This window comes from Cygnus olor, chromosome 5 (genome assembly GCF_009769625.2).
Source record: "Cygnus olor isolate bCygOlo1 chromosome 5, bCygOlo1.pri.v2, whole genome shotgun sequence".
NCBI lineage: Eukaryota > Metazoa > Chordata > Aves > Anseriformes > Anatidae > Cygnus > Cygnus olor.
In genome coordinates this window covers 12397624-12414079 of record NC_049173.1, presented here as the reverse complement: position 1 = coordinate 12414079, position 16456 = coordinate 12397624, and positions in this window count along the sequence as shown.

Below are 16456 nucleotides of genomic sequence, written 5' to 3'. Positions count from 1 at the left end.
TCCTGTACATTTCTGTGTTTGCGTCTTTATATCTCTACGTATGTCTCTACATACCGGAGATGTTTTCTTCATGAATGCTGGCGACAGGAAGTGGGAGAGAGAAATGAGAGGGGGAGCAGAACTGCAAAATTCCTACGTCCTACACTCATAGAGTTCTGTTTGTTACAAAACATGTATTTTCTGCTCTAACTACATCTACTTCTGTCTAGGTGATGGAAGCAATCACCCGTGGCCCTGTTATACAAGCTTTTAACCATTTATTTCTTATCACAGTTACTAGCTTTGTGCCTTGTTTTCAGCACTATCCTTAAAGGAAGAGTTCAGAGGAAGACAAAAAGAATGCTAAGAGCTGGAAAACTCTACTAGCAAAACCAAGACAGAAATGGGTTAAGCTGCAGGATGTCTCATTAAGTTTGAAAGCATTTAGGTACAACTTTCCTATTACAGGGCAGGACTTCCTTATCTGTGACTGCTCTGCCAATAAGAAAGGACAGCATAGACCAGCACAAGCATTTCTTTCAGCAAATGGGGAATGCCTGTTTTACTGCCTTCAGATGAGGCAGTTCCTAAGGCACCGTCGCTTCCCTGGGATCCAGACACTGGGGAATCAAGTGAGTCTCCTAAAAATAGAGCTTTTATGTTCATGCCTTTTGTCACTTATGAACTTATCTGTGGACAGGGAAGAGTAAAATAAACTAGGTGCAGTGATATACGCAGACAATACCACAGATATTTCCTTGAAAAGAAAGCCAAACTTCAAAGCTTTCACTTCTTCTGTCACACAGCACTGGTGGAAAACAATATCTATTTATTGATTCACCTTCTTTTTAATCCCATTTCCAACCAATGTGTGTGGTGCTTCAAAGTCATATCAGTGGGACTATATCTATTTCTGGAACAATGGGTATTCCAGTGCATAAAATGCCATGGCCTATGACAGATCTTTTGGATTTATGCCTGTAATTGTTTAAGAAGAGAACTTAAGCAATAAAAGAATGAGGTCAGAGAATAATATTAAGGAGATCTTTGATATTCCTTGTTCAAACCAGTCTCTCTCTTCACCAAAGGAATAGGATCCTCCTAACAATATTATGGATGAGGTAAAAAAAAAAAAAAAAAAAAAAAAAAACCCTCTCCAAATCCACAGCAAATCCACAGCAAACTATGAAAGAATTAGGATGTTACTGGAATGAAAGGAACTGGTTCTAGTCACCACTTCAGTTTATATGCCAGGGGAGTATAAGTATGGGTAAGAAAAGAGTAGATCATATTCCTTGAAGTGCTGTTGGTTGACAGTGGATTACTTTTTTACCACAAAACATATGTGCAAAATCTACTCTGTGCATTTGAATTCTCAATGGTGTTAGGGTCAATGCAAATATGGATCTGTAAAACAGGCTTAAAAAGTTGCATGCCTCACTCGTTTGCTATTAAAGATATAAGAGTCTTCTGCTATTTACCTGGAGGTCAAGAGATGATGGGAGGCCACTATATATTTATAATAGACGTTTAGATAAAAAAGATATATTTACTGAGAGCCTTAAGATGCAGAATATTAATTACCATTAAAATATTTTCAAGATACAACAGGGCTTAGAGAGGTACCTATTTTACAGAAAGCGTTAGTTCTTTAAGGGAGTTCCAAGGTCAGATGTTGATGTTGTAAGGTAGAAGAGATTTAACTTGAACCTTTACTCTCCCAAGTCTTCAGCTAATTTGCTAACTACTTAATCAACCAATTTCTTAATCAGTTTTTTTAGTCAAGGTGTGAAGGTGAGAAAATCTCCTTTTGTCTGCTCCTCTCTGCAGTCCTGCATAAGATTCAGCCAGGTTCTTACTAAAATATTGTCTAGTAAATAAGGCAAAATATTTCCTAAGCTGCAGTGGTTTTGGTTTCTGCAAAACCACAGTGTTACTGGTCTGTGTCAGCATTGCTGATTCCAGTTGTGTTATTGTAATAATTTTAAGCATAAAGTGACTTCTATCCTGGACTTAGATGGTGTCTTAATTGCTGTAGGGTCATAAGAGGTCTTTTCTTTTCATATTTTTGCATTCTGCATTAACATTCTTCTCAGGGGTTCTTTTCTGCAAGTTTAAAGAAGTCTGTTCTTACTCCTACACAAAATGTGGAATTGTTAGGCTTTACTGTAGAGACATTAAATCAGACTCTGGAGATTCCTTTGTCAAAAAGGAAGCTGTATTGTTAAAATTACATCTGGCTTTTGCACGTGTCACATTTCACAAGAGCATTGAGCCCACATTATCTAGTGGCTTTGCTTGCAGTCTTTCTTCATGCAGTGCTATTTTTAGATTTTCATCCTGTTGGAATTCAATAGTCTTGTTGTCAAGGCAAGCAAGAGAAGATAGCTAAGGTTGAATTTGTCAATGATTCAGCCGTGTTCGTTGTTACTACTACTATATAAGTGTACCACAGCAGGGGACAAATACCACAATCAAGATATATAATTGCATGGAACTGTCAGGTTTTAAACTGAAATTATCAAGTGCTTACAAACCAGGTCTGAATCATTGCAGAATAAGTAGAAGGTTATTAGAAGATTTTGGGGAGAATTTGTAGCTTTCCTGAAAAAAATGTCTGTCCCCCCTGCTTTGATTTCAGCTGCTATTTTGCCCTTTTTCCCTCTCCCATTCCCCTTATCTCTCCATGGGCACTGTCTTTCATATACCTTTACTGTCACATGAAGGAGAAAAGAAGTTGGCTGTGGAGTCAGATAAGGACAGCAAAGGATCATATGAGAACATTATCCTACCCTAGTGAATGATAAGAAATGAGGACTTCTGCAGTTAAACAGAATCAGAATCAAAATCCATGAAAAAGGCTGATTCCAGTGGGGTACAGATTGGGATTTAATAGTGACTTTACACTGAGCAACTGAAAAGCCATGAGTGAGAAAGCAGATGTAATTCTTAATAGATGAGTACCTTTGTAATGTATACCTATTTACACAGTGCTAAAGGTACACAACCAGCAAAGCACACAATCTCTATGCAGTACACAGTGAAATACAAGTGGTATTTCACTGAAAATGGGGTGCTTTTGTGCTTAGCACAGCTCCTGGGTCATAAAGAAAATAGAGTTTTAAAGACTGACAAATTATAGCCCTCAATGATTTCTGAGATTCTTACTGTGCCCTCTTAAACATCGTAACTTTGATTTAGAAGACATGGGATATTTCCTTTAATGAAATTAAAATTAGGAAGTGCTGTCAAATGCACAAACGCTGTGATGGCTCCCCTGTCACTGGGTGTATGTATTCTGAGATATTTAGGTGACCAGGAGACAAATGCACTTGCTCTTGATGTAGCTGTAACTAGGAGGCCCCAAAGGTACAGGGAGCTGCAGGAACTGAAGATTCTGCTTTGAGGCTTCTCAGGTCGCAGCCTGTGCATGTGCGAACAGAGACAGCAGGCCTGGGGATGGCAAAACTCTTGCTCTGAACTGTCAGAAATGAGCTCAGCACTTTTCATGCTGGCTGAAACCTGCCAGCACACTGAAACTAAGTTTCTAGATATTGGACACCCAGTGTACTGATTAAAAAAGGATGTAAAGGTGGCATATTATATATACAAGATAAAATACCTACTTCCAGAAGTCCAACAACTCTTAAATTTTCCTGTTCTACAAATTTAAGGTTAGACCAAAATTTTTAAACAATAAGCCATAAACTTCAGCTGTTTGAGTGCTTTACAGCAGGAAAACCTGATTATTACCAGTTTGCTTTTTGCAGTGTGGAAGATTTGCAGGACTGAAGTACCAGTCTCCTAGCAACCACAGATCCTCTAAGAATCTTCTCTTTGATAGTCCCTAAAATATGTTAATGCCACTAGATATTGCAAAATAAAACACTGGGACTCACACCTAATGATACAAGGAATTTTGATTTATACCTTCGGTCCAGAATAACAATGTCACTGCATACAGTCTGGAACTGTAGCACAGTTCAGATGGTGACTCAACATGGTTTGGGTTGCTAACCATTTTTGTTTTGTTTAATTAGATTCTCATTATCAAATCCCAGCAGCACAAATGCTTATACACGTAACTGTGTACATGAGCGGTCCCAGTTAACTTGGTGTGACTATTTATGTGTTTAATTACTTGCTGGACTGAAGATTTACTGTCTGATTTTCAGCAGACAATATTTTAAAGGTACTGCTCCTCTCTCTTCCCCTGGTTATCTACATGCGTCTTATTAGGAGATTATTCTCTGACAATCTGTTACACATATGCTGACAAATAGAGAAATAAAATCATGAAAACAAAGTTCAAAGCTCACATCCTCATAGGAGATTTTGATTCAGCAATTATGTTGTCCTCAGGGCATCCACAGAGTGCCTCACCCTCTGGAGTACAGTAAATCTTTCAAGGTGCAGCCCTGAGAGCAAGAGGGAAATAAAAAAGGAGCAAGCATGTTAATCAATTCAAATGCCTACTACAAGGGACAGCTGCAGTGGTGTGCCAAGAGACATCAAAAGGGCTACACAGATGTAAGCCAGCCCAAGATGCGGGAGTCTGCATTTAATGTAGAATCCCAAAGGATATATTCATGCTGCTGCATTGCTATTTTTAATGAATGAAGCAGGAAGGACCGTAGTGTCAGTCAGAACTTGTTCGGAGGGACTGAAATTCCAGATTTCTGAAAAATAGGGAGGACAGTTCACTTTTTTTTTTTTTTTTTTTTTTTTTTTAAGATTTTCCTGCCTAACTCCTGGTGTTATGGAGAGACATAATATAAGAGTTCAAAGAAAAATAAACTGTATAAATTAGGTTCTTACAAATCTCGGAATTAGCAAAAATGGATCCCCCCCCCCGGAACTGTGCTATAAAGAATGGTCTGTGTGTGAGGCCTCTGTAGGGCAGTTGTGATAATTACACAAAGCGTAGCATTTCTCATCCGCTTCTACTGATTATTGTTTAAATGACATAGAATCTCATTAGTTCAATCTTTATTACATTCATTATAGAGGCTTTACCAGGAAGAAAAAGGCTTCCCCTTCTTGCTTATATAGGCGAAGGACAAGTGATTGTTTGTGGTCAGAATATCTGACTGGCTTCTTTTAGAGTGAAAAAAGAGACGGTAGAACGAAAGTGAAATGTCTGAGAGGCAGTTTTGTGTCTGTCCCCTCCATAGCAGACTTGTCTGAGCTCTTTGAGTGCAACAGGGAAGGGAACTTTCCTACTATTTAAAGCACATCTATTTGCAGCGTGTTGAAAAGAGCTGCCACTAATTTCTGTGCCTGCAATCAGTAAGCAAAGCTACAGTAAAGTGGAGGGGGATCCTCAGGTAATGAAGTCCTCTATAACTGAGGACTGTGGCTTTTTTGGAGTAACAAAACCAGGTACTTCTAGATCTTCTAGATTTCTGAAACCACTAAGAAGTATTGTAGATGTCTGACTGTGTGCTTGCGTGGAGTTCTGTTATTCTGTGTCCTTTCAGAAGTTACTGCAAAGGCAAGGAAATTTTCTTCTGTGAGTTCTCTGGTGTTTGTTGTCAAAAGACACAGCCATTCAAGTGATTACTGTAATGGTCCAGGAGGTAAGCTACCTATAAATTGGATTTATAAGTAAATAAAATAAAAAGGAAATTAAAAAAAAAAATCATAAACTGGCCTAAAATATTTCTGTATTTTTATTCTCTCTCTTAAATAGCACAAATGATGATGGAATTTCATGACTGTAAGAGAACGTGTTTTTTTTTTTTTTTTTCCTCTATTCAACAAAAATCTTTTCTTCTTAATGCATCTTTCTATTTAGCACAACTGTAAAACTTGTCCCCACATCAGGGAACTTATTTGATTTCTTGTTATATCCAGACACATTATACAGACTGTCCTCCTTTGTGACCCCAAATGATTTCTGAACCACAGACCATATGTGAAGCAGTGCTATTGACCAAGGTCAGTCTTCCGTTTGCATCCCAGGTGGCTGCCATTGAGAGAAGAAAAAGGGACTGAAACATAAGGAGAGCCTACCAAAGTGGCATAGAGAGGAGAAGAGTGGGAGGTATCAATAACAACAGCCTACACCTGCAAATATGCCACGTTGCACTGATGAAATTTGTGAAAGAAGTGTTGCTGCCTTAATAATGCATCATGCAGTGCTTTGCTGGGCTTGTGGTTTTGTGATGAACACCTGGCAAGGATAGGTCAGGAACAGAGAGGCTCTGGCCTTTCCTGAGGAATGGAGCAGCTGAGCCATTACAGAATGGCTCTCTTTCACCTGATGTCAACAGGAAATCACTGGACCCTGAGTGCTGAAATGCTTTTAATGTGGGCCAGGGAAGGTTTGCCCTTGCCAAGTAGCAATGAAAGATGCTGAACAGGCCACATCAAAAGGACTGCAGCCAGAGAGTCCTGGTTAATTACTCCAGTACAGCTTTTGGAGAGATACAAATGGAAAGAGAATGAGAATCAAGGGGGATTTCCTCCAGTGCCATCAGAATTGCTGATTTGAGGGTGCTTTTTTTCAGTTGTTATTATTTCAAAGGCATCTTTAGAACTGTGCTATGTCCATCACTACTAGGAGAATGGCAGGTTTGGGCATCAGAAAGATAAATTTGTAGAGAAAAGCAAGGACAGTTCCTTGCAGAGCCTCAAGGAGATTGCACAGGTTTGGAGAAACTAGGAATGTCTGAGTGGGACCCTAATAAATTAATGAGCAATGCTCTATAAATAGTGTCACCACATGCTGGCTTTCCAGTCAAGGTTAAATGAAGACATACTGACTTTCCTTTAAGAAGTCAGCTGAAAAGGGAGTTAGTGTTTGAAAGGGGATGCTAGCAACCTGGGTTCAATTCCTTCATCTACTTTACATTTCCTTTCTGACTTTTGGTAAGCCTCTTGGACTCTGCTATTGTAAATATAATTAACTGTACTCACATTTGGGGGCTTGGGGTCTAAACCTCAATCTATCCTATAGCTTATAGTGTACCTGCACTACAAATGTCATTTTCTTTTTCCTGCGTATTTATTTAGCAACTCATGCAATGATAGTTGCAATCGTAATCCTATTTCAGCTAGGAGAGTTATATTACTTCTGCAGTGATTCGACAAAAAAGGCCAGGAAAATATAAGCCGTAAAGATTCATCTTGTTAAGCTCTATAAACTGAAGTACATTTAGTATGTGTTAAAGGTTTTGTTTTCCATTTAAATGGAATTTTTGTATCAAAGAGGGAAAGGTGTTGCTATCTTTTAAGACTCCATTTCATCTAGCTTTCCAAATCTTACTTTCCAACTCATTCTTTGTGTGACAATGGGACTAGTTGGACGATGGATTTGGATCTTAGTCTCTTTGTATTGCTACCTGTAAAACAACGGTTTTAAACAACTCTTCCCAAAATCACAAACATGCAGAGAAAAGAACCAAGGACTGTGAAATCTTCAGAGACAAAAGGAGTTGGACAGAGTGAAAAATTCAGAGGGAGTGTCATATCTGTAAAGCACTTATGCCTGACTATGGCAGCGATACAATGCATTAAGTAGGTATAAATTAAACTGAAAGCACAAATTTATTAGTAGTGATCTTAGGTGTGAGAATACAGTTGTGAATATCCGACAGAAATAAACAAAGGAAAGCTATGCATTTGCCAAATGCTTTGTAGCAAAGTAGATGGAATTGTAGTGCTGCAAATCTGCTTGAGAAATTAGTCAGCCTGATCAAATGGGGACATGCAGACTGATAAACAGCAAAGCTTAATAAGCAACTACATAGTACATAATGGTGTTTTCTTAAAATATCTTTCTGGATGTCCAAAAAGTAAAGAGTCACAGTTAGAATTTGAGCCTCAAGGTAGAATATTATCATCTCAAACGGTTGTACATTTCTTTTTTAACAGTGTAAACATGAAGCACTGAGGGAAGAGAATCAAGAAAGAAGCACTGTCACCAGTGTGACAGAATAAAGAATCCATTGAACCAAAAACTTCACATGAAGGATAAAATTAAAGAGAGTGAGATAACTAAAATAGGGAAAGGGTTAAAAAGGGCATGTGTAGAAAACCTAGGAGTAAATGGAAAATAAAATGCTTAGCAGTCAAAATAGAATTTTTAGTATATAACATAACTACATAATTACAATCAACATGCCATAAGCTTTTTTTTTTTTCTTTTTTTTTTTTTTTTTTCCACATACACTGTAGGAAAATGCCAGAGCCAGTCAGAGAAAGCCCATCCTCTGATGTTCTTTTTCAGCTGGGAAAGGATCTAAATTTATAGACTGAAATTCTGGCTCTGTTGATCTCTGTGTGATTTTTGCTATTTGATTCAACAGTTGCCAGAGTTTCATCCAACAGGCAAATTCCTTTGGGGCAGAGAATTCAGATGAACTTCCAGTTTGATATTAGTATTTATCAGGGAGAGGACGACATCACTCTCCTCTCTCTTAAACCAAAGGGGATAATAAGGATTTGCCTGTAAGCCTGTACTTCAGACATCACTAGAAAGGGCTGTCAGGATCAGCTCCCCTCTAGGCTGCAATGAGGTCAGTCTGGCAGCCTGGCTATGAGTATAGAGCCAAATGAGCCCTCAGAAAGAAATATTTCATGCTGTCAGGTCATTCTTTCAGAAAGCGAAGCTGATTTTTTTCTCTTTAGAGCAATAACCGGCACATATGAAATGAGGTAGTCAAGTTTTATAGAGAGAATTAATATATTTTATTACAGCGGTTGGTACATTGTGAGAAGCAAACAGAAAAGCCATGATGTTCCTGAAACTTTATTTGGAAGAAACAAAGTTTTAAACACATAGAGAGGCTGCTTTGGTTATTGTTTTCTTTCCCCAGCAGTATTGCTTGGCCCAGTAGAAGCTCTCTTGCCCTGCAAACATTGCCTGTTTGTATCCTTACGTTTTCAAAACTAGAATAGCCCTCCTACAATGTGTAATAAGGAAATTGTGCATCCTTCGCTGTTTGGTTACCACTCTGTAGGGCTGTCTTGGTGTTGACCTAAACACTCCCCTCTTTCCTAATCTGTCATGTTAGTGGTCTCCAGAGGTGTATTTTGGAATTTGTGGCTCATAGAATCACATCATCAAAACTAAAGGCCTTATCCCTGGTGTTTCACAAGAAAATATATGAAGTGAGCAATTATGGAATATCCTAGAAGTAGGAACTAACTTTCTAACTTCTGTCAGGTAGACTTGGGATTATACTTTGCTTTCTGAGGACTTATATACCTTCAGATAAACATCTAACTTTACTCTGATTCCTATTGATCTTTTAGACCTTCAGACTATTTTGTGACAATGAGCTCCATATGAAACTTAGTGTTTAAAAAACATTTCTTTTGATCATTTTTGATTTTTTTTTTTTTTTTTTTTTGCTTTTCTGTGTCACTTGAGTCTTTCATTCTTGTATTAAGAAGTTAGAAACTGGAACGGTTGACAATCATTTTTCTACCACTGGTTTTGTATATATTCCTCCTAAACTTCGTCCATTATTTTTGTTGTCTCTTCCTAAAGAAGAGAAAGATTTTTCGTTTCTTTCCTAAAAACTTTCTGTTTCTGCCTAGTGTTAGCAAGATGAAGATCAGATTTTTTTTTTTTCATTTCTCTAGACTGAAGTGATATGGTTACAAAAGTTATGTTTTCTCTACCTACATGTTTGAGCAGCTGTGTTCAGCAAATGTTCCTACTGTTTTTTTCATAAGGGCTTTTTGTTCTATTCCTGCCTCTTTCCCCCCAGAAAATTTAGATTTCTTGCCACCAAGTGCACTTGCATTTGTCACTACTGATTTTTTGCCTTCCCTTGTGCTACTCATTTTCTCAGCTGTTAGTTCACTACAAAATCTATCATCTCTTGATTTTTCCAAATAAGTTTGTTTTATCCTTAATGTTTTTTTTTCTTCATTCTTCAGCTGCTTTTCATACCTGACTGCTACAGTATGACTCAGTAGTCATTGTGCTAACCTATTATTAATCTTTAACTTTTATTAACCTTTTCAGCCACTTAGTCCTACACTTTCTTTTCTTAGCTTGTTTTGTATAACAGCAAAACTTTACCTCTTTCTCACAACTTTCTGACTTCTTGAGTCTAACAGGGGCTCATCTTCTCTACAGAGCTCCTCAGTACCCAGGAAACGTGGCACATGCAGTCTCCTAGAATAACTTGAGAACTAACTTTAAGACACATTTGAGATGAAGAGATGGGGAATTACACAAAACCCAGCCTTACCTCTGTGGTAAGGACCATGGAGCACATTCTCTTTTAATTCATTTCCAATCACACATGAATTTCTTCTGGTGCTGGATAATTCTTGGATAATTCTTCAATACCATCCTTGATTCTATTTATTTATTTATTTTTGTCAGTCTTTCTGCTACTGATCTTGTTTATTCTATGCACAGATAGGAAAATACCTCTTTAACACTCCTATCCTTCTAGTCTTATATCCAAGGTTACGTTAGCTTCTTTTTAGCTATATAGTCAGGACCCTTATTGATCCTCCACAGTCTCAGTTTTACAGTCTCCTAATCCAAAAGCATTAACTTTCCTTCTTGTACCTAGATGTATAATTTTATCATTGATGATACTATTTTTTTCCCCCAAAACAAAAGTGAGATCACTTTGTTTCCTCTGATCTCATAATTGTTTACCACACTGTCAATGTTTGCATTATCCATGAATTAATAATTAATTAATAATTATTTAAAAGGTTTACCTTGCAATCACTAATGAAAAGGCTTAATATTGTTAGGCTTAATTTCTGAGAACCTTGTAAGGTGACTTCCTTTGAAACAATCCTTTTGAGATCTGTTAGTCACTGAAAATGGGTTTTACTGCTATTGTATAGCTCTGTACATTTTTAAAAGGAAAGCATCATGTCATACTAAATCAAATGCCTTTCGAAGATTGTTACAGCTGCTCCTTTAAGCTCATCAGTCATTTGGGGAGTGTTGGCCAGAGTGTGAAGCTGACAATGTTGGCAGGAATAGATAGAAACAGCACTGTACTTATCAAAGTGATGAGGTTTTATAGAACTCTGGAAAAAACATATTTTTAATCTTTCCTCCCAACCTGCTATGACTATGCAAGACCCAGACTGAGAACTGAGTTGTTACAATCTTTTTTAGCAGCATAAAGTGAGACTCAGGCTCCATAAGGACTATGCAATCGCTGCCTATAGGGGGTGTCCTTTGTTTCGGTTCCCTGTCTGTTCAGACAGGGAACCAGACTGAAGCACCCTGTTGCTTTTGTGTGGAACAGGCAGCTGTTTTTTTTTTTTTTTTTTTTTTTTGCCTCCGTTAAAAAGCATAGCAGGACAGTGGTAGAAGACAGAGTACAACCTGGAGTCTTGAGTCTTGTGTGTCATGGAATCAGGATTACTGGGAACCTGTATTTGATAACAGGAGCATGGAAATTTCCTTGAAATTAATATCAGGCAAAGGAAGTCATAAATTCTCCTAGTTAAGTATGTGGCTAATTCAAAAGGAAATGCAGAGTGGGGGAGGAAATGCAAAAAAAAAAAAAAAAAAAAAAAAAGAAACGTGTTATCAGATAGATAGCCTGAAGACAAGAAAGCATTAATGAATAACTACTGAAATTCCCATTCAGAATTCTTGAGGAAATTATTTCTTTTTTTTTTTTTTTTTTTAAAAGAGTATTTAAAAAGTATAGACAGGGTAATGAAAGGCCTCTTCACAAAAGAGAGACCCTTCCCCAAAAGAACCAAATGGAATGGCATGATGACATTAATAAAGAGAGAGAGAGAGAGAGAGAGAGAGAGAGAGAGAGAGAAGAAGAAATGCAGCAAGATTTCTGGAACATTTTAAAGCCAGCTATTCCAAAAGATTACAAGTCACATCTAATTAATAACTTATGTAGATGGAGTTTTAAACAAGCTGTTGCTTTGAAGACATTCTTACCTCTATACTAAGTAGTTTAGTTAAATAAATGATCAAATTGAAGGCTTTGAAGTTATGAACATTAATCAAATGTTTCAAATCAATGCTGGGTAAACTATTAATAACCAAAAAGTCACAGGAGCAAGCTATTTTTAACCAAAGGGAATTGTTAACATTCTTTATCATCAGAAATTAAAGCATCTAATTCTTGGTAAAATTATGCAAATCATGTTGTCTGCAAAGGTTGCTAGCTGTGCCAGGTTTTCTCCCATGGCTCCAAACTGGGAAAGCTGCATCATCCTTTTCCATTAAGAAATTAAAGGCTTAGACAAATGTGGTCTCCAGAGCATGTGCCCTGCTCCCTGATTTATACATAAACTTTCTGTGTGTTCACAAGAGCTGTAACCAGATGCTTTCCAGGGCATTGCAGGACTGAGCAGCTCAAGGGCAGCACTGGTGCTGATGAGAAGGGCAGGAGGGTGTATGGCAGCAGGGGTTTGTCATGATCTGAATCTGTCTCCAGGGGAAGAGATGAGCTTATGAGGGCTGCTGCAGGTTTACCAGGTTGCCAGGCTGACAGGCCCAGGACTCACACAAAAGTGACGAGACCCCAGGGAAACCACCATCATCCCCCCAGGAGTCCATCCCAAAACTATTCCCCTGTTATCAGGAGATGCTGTCACCAGTGTCACGCATCTCACTCAGTTTTGGTATACAACCCACATAATAAGGAAGTCACATTCACATGTGACTCCAAGAACATGCAAGTAATTTCTTGCCTGCATTGTCTAACGCATCAGAAAGCACAATGGCCCACAGTGTTTGCAAGATTGGATACCCAAAGACTACTGCTTTGCCTTTGAGTTCACAACTGAGTAATGAACAGCTTCACAGTGGACATGATATATTATATTGATAATAACAGCACGAGAATCATTAGTCTTTCCTACTTAAAAATCTGTCATAATCTTCAAGGCATATTTTTCAAAAAAAAAAAAAAAAAAGAAAAGATCTGTGCTACTGAAAACCCAGTGATAGGTAATTTCAGGCTTTTATGTCAAAAGTATATGAAAGCTGAAACTGTTTTATCTTTTTTTTTTCCCCCTGATTTCACTTTTGTGTTTGTGTGTGTTTTGTTCCTGTAGATATTTCGAGAGGTAAAGTGTTAAATAAAATACAAACATGGCAGTGTTCTCTTCAGTGGAGACAGGTAGAAATGCATCACAGACTAAAGAGAATTTATTTGAAGTACTGTAGGCCCAAAGCAATCATGGAAAACCCCACTGCAGAAGTTGTAAATAAAAAATATAGAAAACATGACAGGATCAAAGCTGTGCAAGGGTCTGCTAGATCCAGGAATTTTGGAAAATACAAAAGACAAATGGAAAATATTTTTATGGTGTATTTTATGGAAAGCAACATAATCAGAATGTAGATTTATTTTTGACAGTAGTAAGGTCTGCTGCACTTGCTCTAAAGTTAATAGTTTCCAGTTAATCCAGACACAGTAATTTAACCGTAAAACTGCATTACGGGGGTTTGAGCACTGTACTTGGCATAAAAACATAAGATATTTTTAACTTTGAGCTATAAAAGGAAAGTGCAAATATAGAACGTCTGTGACTGAGCTCAGCCTGAACTGCATTGGCCTCCCAGTTCAGAGAGGCTGTGAGTCCTGGGCTGTGGCTGGAGCAAATGTCACTAGCTGCAGGAGAACTCAGGACAAACTTTACACAAGACAGCTAAATTTGCCATGTTATGAAAGTCATTCTATATAGATCAAGGTTTTGAGGGGTTGACAGTGCACTGACATTACAGATATAAACTGAGAATTCAAATTGTAGAAAGCAGCAAGAATAAAGATAAACATTATCAGGCAAGAGATGGGTTGAATTAGACCTAATATAAAGATAATCACGTCTGCACATAAGTAATAGAGTATTTCATGAATTCCTTGGGAAAGTCTGAAAGCACCAGGTTATGTATGTCCTTGACAAACAGGATAGTGACAGAAGTACAAGTTCAGCTGAGAGAGTGGCACTGCAGTAGAAAATAAACAGATCAGTAACTAGAAAGAAAAAAAGACGTTATTTTGATATCAGATCACAAGCTTTGGGAGTTCAGAAACATTGCTATTATCAGCACATAAAGTAAAGTTAAAAATAATGGAAGGCAAAGAGTTAAAGATAGGAGGTGATATATATGGGTACATAAGAAAAACGAAATGATAAAATGTGTAGTTGAGCCAGGACAAGAAGTATCTTGTATCGTGTAAAACATAGTCAGTTCTTTGTTTTATGGAAGAACCATTATATGAAAAGGGACAAAGGAAAGGGAAAAAGATCCAAAACAATTCAGAAAGTGTTGGAAGATAACTGCTAGGTGGTAGGGAAACTCAAAACAGCCCAAAGGGAAATGCAAGAAGTACCCAATTATCCTGCCAGTCATGTTTCTGGGAAAAATCCTAATGCACCAATGCAGAGGTCCAAGGAAGACCTGGATGGTCTGAGTCAAAGAGTGACTGGAGAAAATGTGTGAATAGTGCCATTACTGGTGAGAAAATGACTTGATTTAATTTTTGGTTATCTGCAGCCCCACTGGAATTACTTAAGTACAAAATAATAATTTATTTAGGGAAAGAAATTTAGGTGGCATACATGGGGGTTCATAGATTTAGGCATCCTTAAAAGAACAATGAAGAAAGAATTGCAGATATATTTATGCATATCCAACACCTTCCTTGGAAAATGTTGTTATATTTGATAACCAAGAAATCTGCCCAGCAAATATAACACTCCTGTGCCATTATTAAGGCTTGCAGAGATGAGGCCCTGATCTGAAAGAAAAGAATGAGTTAATGTCATAACAGGGTATAGGTAACTTTGGAAGGAACCAGACTTACTCGTCTGGAGCTAAAAACTGTTTAATACTGTACAGAAATTTTCCTTTCAATAAACTGAAGCAATCTAGAAGCAATTCATTCACTAGTTTTTTTCTTCTTGTCATCCTAGAGGCGCATACACATGCTTTTGTAAAACTGTGTTATGGCTAGGGGGGTCCATAAGCTATACTAAATGTGAAATAATGAAAAGGCATTAGTGTCACAATTCACTGTCAGCTTGTCTGCTCTAGTAAAAAAGATAGGTGTACAGAGATTTGTGGAAACAGATCATTCTTTTTGGGAATGCATGTCTGTTTCCTGAAAGAATCTGGGAGTGACACTTGTGAAAAACATTCCTCTGCAAAAGGGTTGCTCACGTCAAATATTTTTAGGAAACTGAGGAGTGAAATAAGCAGTTACTTAGGTACTGAGATATTGTGACAGTAAGCACAAGCTTCAGTTGTCCCTCAATGCCTCAAGATGGTTTATCTTGTTGCTCCCACTAAACTAAAATAGTGGCTTACCTATGAGCATCTTGCAGTGCTATACCTTGATATCGCCGACCACACTGCACTCAGTGTTCTCAAAGTTATTACCTTTGGTTTTGAAGAAAACCAAAGCAAGGCATGAACACTTAAGAATGGTAAGAACAGATATGCTCTTAAGCAATTTAGACAAAAAATATTGGTTTTATATTTGGTAAGTAACCCAGGAAAGTGGCCACAGCACCAAGCCTCCTGGAGTATAAGAAGTGTTTAGACAACAACACTCTTAGACACATGGTTTAATTTTTAGGTAGTCCTGTGTGGAGCCAGGAGTCAGACCCAATGATCCTTGTGGGTGCTCTCCAACTCTGGACATTCTATGATCCATAATACTATAATTCTAATATTGCATATGGGGAAAGGAAGACAGGTCCAAGATGGGCCTTTATCTAAAGTTACATAATAAACCAGTGACAGGATGAGGGGGAATGGGCTAAAGTTGCGCCAGTGGAGGTTTAGGTTGGATATTAGGAAGAACTTCTTTACTGAAAGGGTTGTTAGGCATTGGAATGGGCTGCCCAGGGAAGTGGTTGAGTCACCATCCCTGGAGGTCTTTAAAAGACGTTTAGATGTAGAGCTTAGTGATATGGTTTAGTGGAGGACTTGTTAGTGTTAGGTCAGAGGTTGGATTTGGTGATCTTGGAGGTCTCTTCCAACCCAGATGATTCTGTGATTCTGTGAAAGGCCGGTATTATGCCCTCCCTTGCTTTGACCATCTCAGAAAAGCTTTTACCTACCTCAGCAGCTTCCATTGTTGTCCAGACTTAAAAGAAGGGTTTCACATGTAGTTGTAAACCTCCAAATCTAGAAACATTTTAACCTACATTTTTCAATAATGCATTATCTGAAAAAAGAGCTGTCACTACACAAAACAATCAGCACTGGAACAGCTGTGGTCTTAAATGTTGTTCAACAGAAAGTAAGGATTTAAAAGACATTTGTTCAGTAGTTCCTCCTGACATATTAAAGCAGTGTACATACATCTTTGTGAAATTCCATTACAGCTTTGAGGACACATGCTAATATTTATTATAGCTATTAGGATTCATAGTTTTGAGAAATGCGAGAATCAAGCTATTGATCTGTGGTACTAAAATAACCAAGTTACTAGAAGTTACCTGTTGTTTTTCTTCTGATGATAGAAGTCCAATAAGAGTGGAAAATACTTAA